We start from the raw sequence: 9,305 nt of genomic DNA on the forward strand, positions 1-9,305 counted from the left end.
CTAAGACTTGGCTCCTCCCATCTGCTCTAGCCTATCCCAGGAGACCTCAAACTCCTCCCATCTTCTATCTATCCACACTCAAGATGGCTGCTTCCCTGGCATCCACTCTCAAAATGGAGGTTTGCCATACTGTTATCTGGGCTTCTTTTCTGGCCTACTAGGTAAGATTCACTACAGAGGTCTAATGTCTCAACCCTCATATCATATTGTTTAAAATATATTTTTCTTTCTTTCTACTTTTCTTATATCAATATTATTACTTTGAAGATCACAGTCGAAACTCAAAACCGCAAAGGACTAGATGGAAGTCATCATTTTTTTTTCATTTATCTACCTTTTTTGCTTTTTTTTTTTTTTTTGGCTTTTTCAAATCCATATTTGGACTCATTGTGTTACCCCCTTCCTCTGCTCCTTCTCTTTTTTCCTACTTTTCTTTTTTACAATTGTTCTCATACTTTACATGGAACTCTAAACTTTTTTCTGTTTCTGTATTATTCTTAATAAATAAAAAAATTTCTGGAAAAAAACTTATTGTTTAGCATAAATGCCCTTTGCTTCCTGACCCATCAAAACTAGGAAAATGCCTTGATTGAAAGTAGCAAACATAGTGAAAAAAAGAGCTTTTCCCTGCAATCTATCTTGATGTTAAAAAATCGGAGCCTTTTAGTAGTTCTGTTTGATCTGGGAATTGCTTTGGATGTTCCGCGGAAAGAGGACTACTAGTGATAGATAAAGCAACAAACACGACCATTTCTTCTGTCTGTTTTTTCCCCATAACAAAGCAATACAATCAGCTTTCTGAATATTGTCTTATATTGCTTCGTTTATACACTGCTTCCCCTCCCAAAAAAACAATTTACAAGTTAAAAAGAAATATATAAAACACATATCATTACATTATATACAAAGTTTAAAACAATTTAAACTCTCTATAAAATTAAATGATTTAAAACAACCTCATTTATAAATAAAATCATTACTGCACACTTAGGAAAATTCTTTTCTTGTCAATATCTTTACTTTTTCTATTTCTAAAAGTCTTTTGGAGCAACAGAAGTTGTCCTTGCGAGTAAAAGGACAGGAAGGAAACTACTAATCTGGTCTCTTGAAAAAGGGAGTTTCATACCCTAAGGGCAGCCTCCCAGAAGATTTTCCTTCATCTTTTCACAAAATGTGCTTTTGATGGTGGTCAGACAGAGGGAAATTTCTCCACCAAGGATCTCAGAGATCATATGGGTGGGTACAGTTCTTCAGATAACCTGAAGCCAAGCTATCAAAGACTTCCTATTTTAGATCTAACACTTTGTTCTCAGAGACAGGTAACTTGCAGAGCTCTTGTAATATGCTTCTTGTAATCTTTTTGGATTACTTGACATCTCTGAATATAATTCAGGGTCAGCCTCATGTGCAGGATATATAGTGATCCATGTTGAACTAAAACATATATCAAATATTGTTAGGAATGGGAACATTTAGCATATTATATTTAATTGTGCTAATGCGTTTATGGACATTATCAAAACCAGGCCATCCAAATTCAGGGCTGGATCCAATAAACCCAACCTGCAAACGTGTATCTTCAGAGTGAGCATAACCTCATCTAGTTCAAGTTAAATCTTCCTTCTTTTGTTTCCCTTTGAGGCTCCATCTACCCTGCCTTATAAAATCCAAATAATCTGCTTTCAACTGAATTATATGGCAGTGTAAACTCATATAATGCACTTCAAAGCAGATGATCTAGATCAGCAATTCTCAAAGTGTGCTCTGCAGAACCCTTTCGGCTCCGTAAAGCAGCCAGGGGCTCCACTACAAAGAAGATACATGCAGTGTGCATCAGAATTCATTCATGATTTTTCAATGGAATCCTGGGATATGTAATTTGTGGGATATTTACATTTTTCTCTGGATTCAATAGGATAGAGCCATGGCAATGATAGTGTAATTGAACTGTTATAATTCTGCAGTGCCTTATCTCAATTGTATGGAGCCATGGAAGCTGTTGTTTTACTAAGGCTTTTGTCTTCTCTGGCAAGGAGTACAGGTGCCTCGGCAAACTACAACTCCCAGGATTCCATAGCATTGAGCATTAACAGCTAAAGTGGTGCCAAACTACATTCATTCTACAGTGTGGATGCACCCATAGATGGTCTACATGTCTGAATCAAGCTCAGTCTTGTGCTTCTATAATATTAACTGAATTGCATTTTCCATCCATTTTCTTTCTTTTTTTCCATGTAACAAGAAAATTATATCAGTTTTACAACCATGGTTCATTCTTTTCCAAAAAGAACTTAAAAAGAATATTTGGACAAAACCAGAAATGATATTTATGGAGATACTGACAAACACATCCATGGAAGTCAGTAGTAGCATCCACTTTCCCATGCTGTCAAGGAGCAAGGATAGGGCTCTATTACTGCGAACATAACAATCATTGTGAAATTCAAGGAGACCAATATAAACAGCTACTGTTTTACATTTCAGCTTACAAGCTTCAAAACAATATCTGCTGTTGTATGGATCAGACCATTTAGGAAATGGAGATCCAACTTTTCTGCCTATGTATTTCAACTCCGTCTTTCCTTCAAACAAATGCAGGAGTAAAATACTGAACTCACGAGGTGGTTGCATGCTCCCAGACATTATATACAAGTGGAAAACAGGTTTTATTTGATGCAGATGTTGTCTCCAAATATAAAAAGCAACCTCTTTGCAATAATTATTTGTCATCCATCTTGACACAGCTGTGGTTATTTACTCTTTCTTTTCTTTGTCAAGACCAGTGAGAAGTAATTTAGTAATTTAACCTTTACATAGGCTTGAGCAAACACCAGGGAATAAAATTGTGCTAGAGTTGGTAGAGACACAATTTCTGGTTACTTGGAAAAACAAATGGATGGGAAAACTCTGTGGTTCCTCTTGAACATGTTGATCTGGACTCAGGAATACTTAGAAAGAGTTCATCCATTAAATTAATAAGGCATAATTTAGTTTTAAGCAGCTTACATTTCATTGATCTCAGTGGATCAGTTCTAACCATGGCTAAGACTGCATGCAATCCAAAAACACCTGATATATATAATTTGAAAGAAATTATGTACTAACTTTAATGTTGCATTTGAGTATCAGACATGCTGACTGACAAAAGAAATATAAACTGATTTTTAGTAAAATATTTTCATGTTTTTATTAAATAGGATCTCATTTACATACACTAATATTCCAGTGTAACAAATGGTAGAAAACAAAAAAGAAGGGTCCAGCTTTGCGCTGATTGGTGGAGCCGCTCTGTTGTCACAACCAGTTGAGAGGGATTCTCTCTATGAGGTGGGACTGCAGAACCTGCTTCCAATGCAGATTTCTGCTCTCCAATGGCTGACGGGGCAGGATGACCATTCATACAAAAAAGACATAGTTTTATGAATGGATTACAGTGTCCCAACTCCAGGATGGACAAAGAGGAGCCCCTCGGGTCTCATGCGTTTCATGTTCTTGATAATGGTTGGATGAGCCCCGATCAAGTGGGTCTGGTGGCTCTGCTCCAGTGTTTTCCATATTAGAATATTGTCCAAAGTAATAGGATCCATTCCTGGGAAAAGGGGAAATATCATTGTGAAAAGCGGGGCAAGTCATTCCAACATCAGGGAAGAAAATGCCAGGTAATTAATGTCCAATCATATGTCCATGTGGCTGCAGGACAGGCGGTCCAACTCCAAATCCTGTTGTCCCTTGCACAGCTGGGTTTATAGGGCCAATATAAATGGATTGGCCCCAGAGATGACGAGTGCTTGAGTCGCTTGTGATTAGAGGATGACCAGGAAAACCACTGGAGAGAATTCCTGAGTTAACGGTGCTGGTGAAAGGCTACCAGAGGCTTGCTTCAGTAGCTTCATACTCCAAAGTTTTATATAAAACATAAAATATTACATTACATACACAAGAGGAGCCCATGGATACCAAGGGGGGACCCAGCGTATGTAGGCCAGGGTAACCATGGTGGTGAAAGGTGACTCAGAGTTAACTGGGGGGAAAGGAGGACACATTTGGGGGTGAAAGAAGAAAGGGAGCCCCTCTTTGAGGATTGCAAGGGCCCCAGGACCTGGTGTGTGTGTGTGTGTGTGTGTGTGTGTGTGTGTGTATATATATATATATGTTTCAGTAGAATTCAGCCGCGACAGCAAGGAAACAGCAAAAGTGAGTCAAAGGCTACCAGGATTAAGAGCATTTGCTTGTAACAGAATCTCCTGCAGCAGAGCCAGTGATTACTTAATGAAATGTAAGTCATGTGAACATTACTTTGACTAACTTGTATTAGTTATGCATTGATTTAATGCTAACATAACAATAGGGGTGCTATAGCATATGTATTTTATGTATGTTGTTGTTCTTTTCATACATGTAATTGTAGTGCCAGAGACTTGTCTCCTGTTGAAATATTAAGAAGAATTCGTTACCTGAAGAAGGTGTTTTCATCATCAACACCGAAACAAGGAACTACACCCAGGATACCTTTTTGTAACCTGGTCACCGTGTAGAACTCTTTTCTGGCAAAACTTTGGATGTCCTTTGAATAGTCCTTCGAAATCTCTATAAGTGACTCTTTAAATCATCAGGCGGATTGGACTACTATGTTTATCTACATGAATATGGACATTTATTCATGACAAAGAGAAGTTGTTCCTCAAAGAGAAGTTGTTCCTCTTTATTGTGTATATAAATAATAAACCTGTCATATCACATCATATTTGAAGTTTCAACAACAATAACATAATACTTTGTGTGTCTTAGTAATAGATATCTGTATTCTATATATTGAAGACTATATTTGCCACACAGTTCTAAGTACCGAAATTGCTGAGAAAACACCTCCCTTTTTAATAACACTAAAACAAATACTATCAATTTTAATAAAGGAATGGAGACTCCAACACTGGCCATGATGGATTACTTAGCTTAAGTGGATGTGTATTAATACAAAACATTGTATGCAATGCAGCAAGATCTGGAAGAAAAATAGCAACTTCTTTGATAGGATTTTGCATGCTTTTCATTGAAATTTTCGGAGGAAGTGAGCCTCCTCAAAATCTCATAAACAATGCATTTAGTTTTTGAAAATAATTGTGAAGTGTGAGGCATTCTATAAATAACATAAGCAATTCTAGATGCAGCATTCATTTTAATCATGCTTATCTTACCTCACAGACTTGTCTTTATATCTGCCCATCTCTCTAAATCTTGTGCAGTATCTCAGAGTCTTACTTAAATTATTCACTAGCTGTACCCGGCCACATGTTGTGTGGCCCAGTCTGGTTAAATAGAAAAGAAAGAAAGAAAGAAAGAAAGAAAGAAAGAAAGAAAGAAAGAAAGAAAGACAGACAGACAGACAGACAGAAAGGAGAAAGAGCTGGTTTCTAATATATGTAATTTCATAATTCTTGTGGGTATACAATATGTTTTGTTGCTCCATTGCCTGTGAAATAATAAGTATTGTGTAAATCTTAATAATACTGGCCTATATAATCTATATAATAGTAATAATGGTGTATTTAATAATGATAATAGTAACAATGATACTGGTCTACATAATAATGGTCAGTGTGATTTGGGGAAACCCTTTCTTTTCCTTCCTTCCTATCTATCTCTCCCTTCCTACCATTCAATCCTTCCTTCCTTCTGAGCCTCCAGTCTTGCTAGAGGCACGGGCTTGAGATGGTGCCAGGCAAGACCAGGCAGGACGTGAGGCTACGGGAGACTGGGGCTTGGGCTGGTTCTACCTCCTTGCCTGCCTCCTTCCCTCCTTCCCTCCCTCCCCTAGGTTCATTAATTTAATGGATAACTCCAAAGGAGCAGATCCATTTTTGTTTCGTGTGACCTCTTGTCAAATGAAAATGCTCAATCAGATTATTTTTCTACTACAGTAAATATTGACCTTTTTTAATTATTAGGGATGACACTCCATAAAAAAAGAAATTTTGTTGCATCCTGCAACAGTGTTTACTTGCTTAAACATTTCAACAATTCATTTTCACTGCCTCTGTGCTTATAACTGCTCTTTCCTAATTAGAATAGTTTTCTTTGTGAATGACGTATTCAGAAAAAACAGATTTCATAATATATAAAAGCATAACATGAGCACATCCCAAACACTCTTATCTCTATCAACTATTCAACCCCTTTTAACATAAGGATAAATTATTATTTTCTTCTCTCTTCTCCCATCTGAATTGAAAGGCAAGATCAGTCAGCTCAAGGGAGAAGAGGAAAAATAGATGATGCAGTGATTTCCTTGTTCTCTTTTGCAACAGAAAAAGTCAGTGTAGCTCCAAGGGCACACTTACAAAAGCAATTGGTGACCCACTCTTAAAAGTACCAATATCTTTTTTGTCACTATAGGAATGCCATTGCTTGAATTTATATAGCAATCTGGTTGTCAAGGGAACAGAAACCAAAGTCAGGCCTTGCTTATTATACATATTTACCCAGAGGAAATCTTACTGATTGCAACGATATTTATTTCAAGGCAAGCATATATAGGATTGCAGTTTCAGTTTGAATAGCTATCTTTGAACTGCCTTTGAATGCTTGTTGATACCTTTTAGTCATCAGAACATCTGAAATCCCATGGTTGAACCAAAGAGTTACTGAGCTGTTGGCTCCAGAACAGCTATTTAACGTAAGGACTGGCCTGACATCTGCTACAACCCCCAGTGCTCTTTTCGAGAACTATAATACTACATAACACAATAACTCCAGAAGCAACTAAGATGCACCAACACAGCAATGCAGAGACAACATCAACACCACTTCAAGCCCTGGTTTGATAAGAAATGCATAAATGCTAAAAAAAAAAAATCACTTCCTTCTACCTACCAGGCTTTTCTTTCCAATAACTCAGCAACAGCTGCACAAGAGCTACTCCATCAGAAGAGACACTACAAGCTCCTGTTGGCTTGGAAAAAAGGGGAAGACATGAAAAACAATTGGGGTATGGCTCACTGTCGAAGCTAGCTACCTTTTGGTACATTACATCGTACACACAAACCTATGTCTGCCCCTCGATTTAAGTCTATATTCCTCCAGGGACCTGAGAACCACACTATCAGGACCTATACATGGATAATTCCACTGGAAATGTCCGTTTCACCCTAGATATTGAAAATCCTTCTCCATGGCCTCCTGTCACATTGGCAGAGATCCAGAAACCTGTCATCCAATTAAGGAGAGGGAAGGCCCCAGGAGAAGATCTGATTCCTTTGAAAGTCATCACGAACAATCTGGACTTTTGGGCCCCTATTCCAGCATCACTTTTTACTGACATTGATCCCTAAGAGTGGTAATTATTGTCTCCATTTTCAAAAAGAAAGGAAAAAGGGATGACCCAGCTAATACTAGATCAATCAGCCTACTTAACACCATCAGCAAAATATGTGCAAGACACCTAAAATGGAAACTACAGGATTGGATAGAAAAAGAAATCATATTAGCTGATGAACAAACTGGATTTAGGGAAAGCCAATCTATCATAGATCAATGCCTAGTGCTCCAACATCTGAAAGAAAAATATTCCACCAATAGCAAAACATCACTGTATGTGGCCTTCATAGACTTTAAGGAGTCTTTGATTCCATCTCTAGGACAAAACTATGGGAAAATGTTTGAAGCCACCTCAATCAATAGATGGCTACTTCATCTTATCCGCCAACTCCACAAAGGTTCGTCCCTCAAAATAAGATGCAACCCTCAAAGCCACCTCACCAATGCTGTTAGAACAGAAAAGGGTGTTAAGCAAGGCTGCATCCTGATCACGTTATTATTTAATCTTTACATCAACTCCATGGTGGACCACTTGCTTAACATGGACTTCCAACCACCAAAACTTGTGGGAAGACATATCTCCACCCTACGTTTTACTGGCGACTCTGCTCTGTTCTCAAGAACACCAATTGGACTGAAAAGAGCATTGAGAGCTCTGGCACAATACTGCAATGCAAATGATCTACAACTCAACTACCTAAAAACTAAAATCATGGTGATCTCACCAAAAGACCCAGGCTTCACCTCGAATAGAGATGGAAACAAAATCGAGCAGGTTCCATGCTCTATTCCTCCAGCAGCAGAAAAGCCCATAGAGTTCATATTGCTGAGATTGCAAAAAGGAGCCTGTCTGCTATACTAAAACATCTCAGGTGAAGAGGGGGACATTTCATACCCACAACACTCAATGGCAGGCCAGTTGCACAACTCCTATATGGTGGCCAGTTAGGCCTTTTTTTCTGACTTTACCCCATTGGAGACAGTACAATCCAAATTGTTAAGATCGGCTCTCCAGGCACCAAGGTGTGTCTCCAATGCCACCCTATGTCGGCAGACTGGCTTCCTGAGAATTGAGGCCAAGGTGTGGGTGGCTATACTGAACTATTGGCTTAGATTATCCCTCTCTCCCTTTGGCCTTGCACCACTCACCATGTTGGATGACTTTCAGTTCAGATGGGAAAAGGCAATAGCAGCCAAAATTTCATCCGTGGGCTTCTCTCCAGGACTGCTAACCAGTATCTGCTTACGACCAAGCCAAATCTCTGATTAAACAATGAATAACAGACATTGAGCACCAATCAGACTTAGGCTGTGTCCCATCCTTTATCATCAATGGAGTCACTAGGTTTTGTACCCCCCCCCCCCCCTATGAAATATCTAACTATACTGGAGATTTCCAGACATCGTAGGGCCTTCACTCTGGCACATTGTCATGCTCTTCCATCAGCCAAATTGGAAGCCAATTACCCAAAGACCCCAAACTCCAAGAGACTGTGCCCCTGTGACTCAGAACACAGATATAATGGAACGTGCTTCTTCAGTGCCTGCTCTATAGACATATTTGATCCTGTCTCATTATGCCATGGCTATACACTCTGGACAATTTTACATCTCTTTGCTGCTTTCAGACACTAACTTGGCTATAGCATATAATGTTGCCCAAGTTCTGCACGGTAGTGATTAAAATCCGGCAGTTGATAACTGATAGCACAACCTAGTACAAGCCAGAACTTCATACTAGTGGAAAATTGACATTACAGACTTTTAATTAGAGTATGGATGTTGCTCCCTCCTCTGTTTGACTGGACTTCCCTTTGCCGTATCACATGAGCACTCCTATTCATTCCCTCCCTTCGTATTTCCTTCCCTTTGATTTCATAAATTGTGTTGGGTTTTAATATAATCCTGTATATGGCTTTTATCTTAGATTCTTAAGTTAATTATCTTAATATCCTAAAAATGATACACTTATTTTAAAATTTTAAATCTCT

This window comes from Anolis sagrei, chromosome 5, assembly GCF_037176765.1.
Source record: "Anolis sagrei isolate rAnoSag1 chromosome 5, rAnoSag1.mat, whole genome shotgun sequence".
Taxonomy (NCBI): domain Eukaryota; kingdom Metazoa; phylum Chordata; class Lepidosauria; order Squamata; family Dactyloidae; genus Anolis; species Anolis sagrei.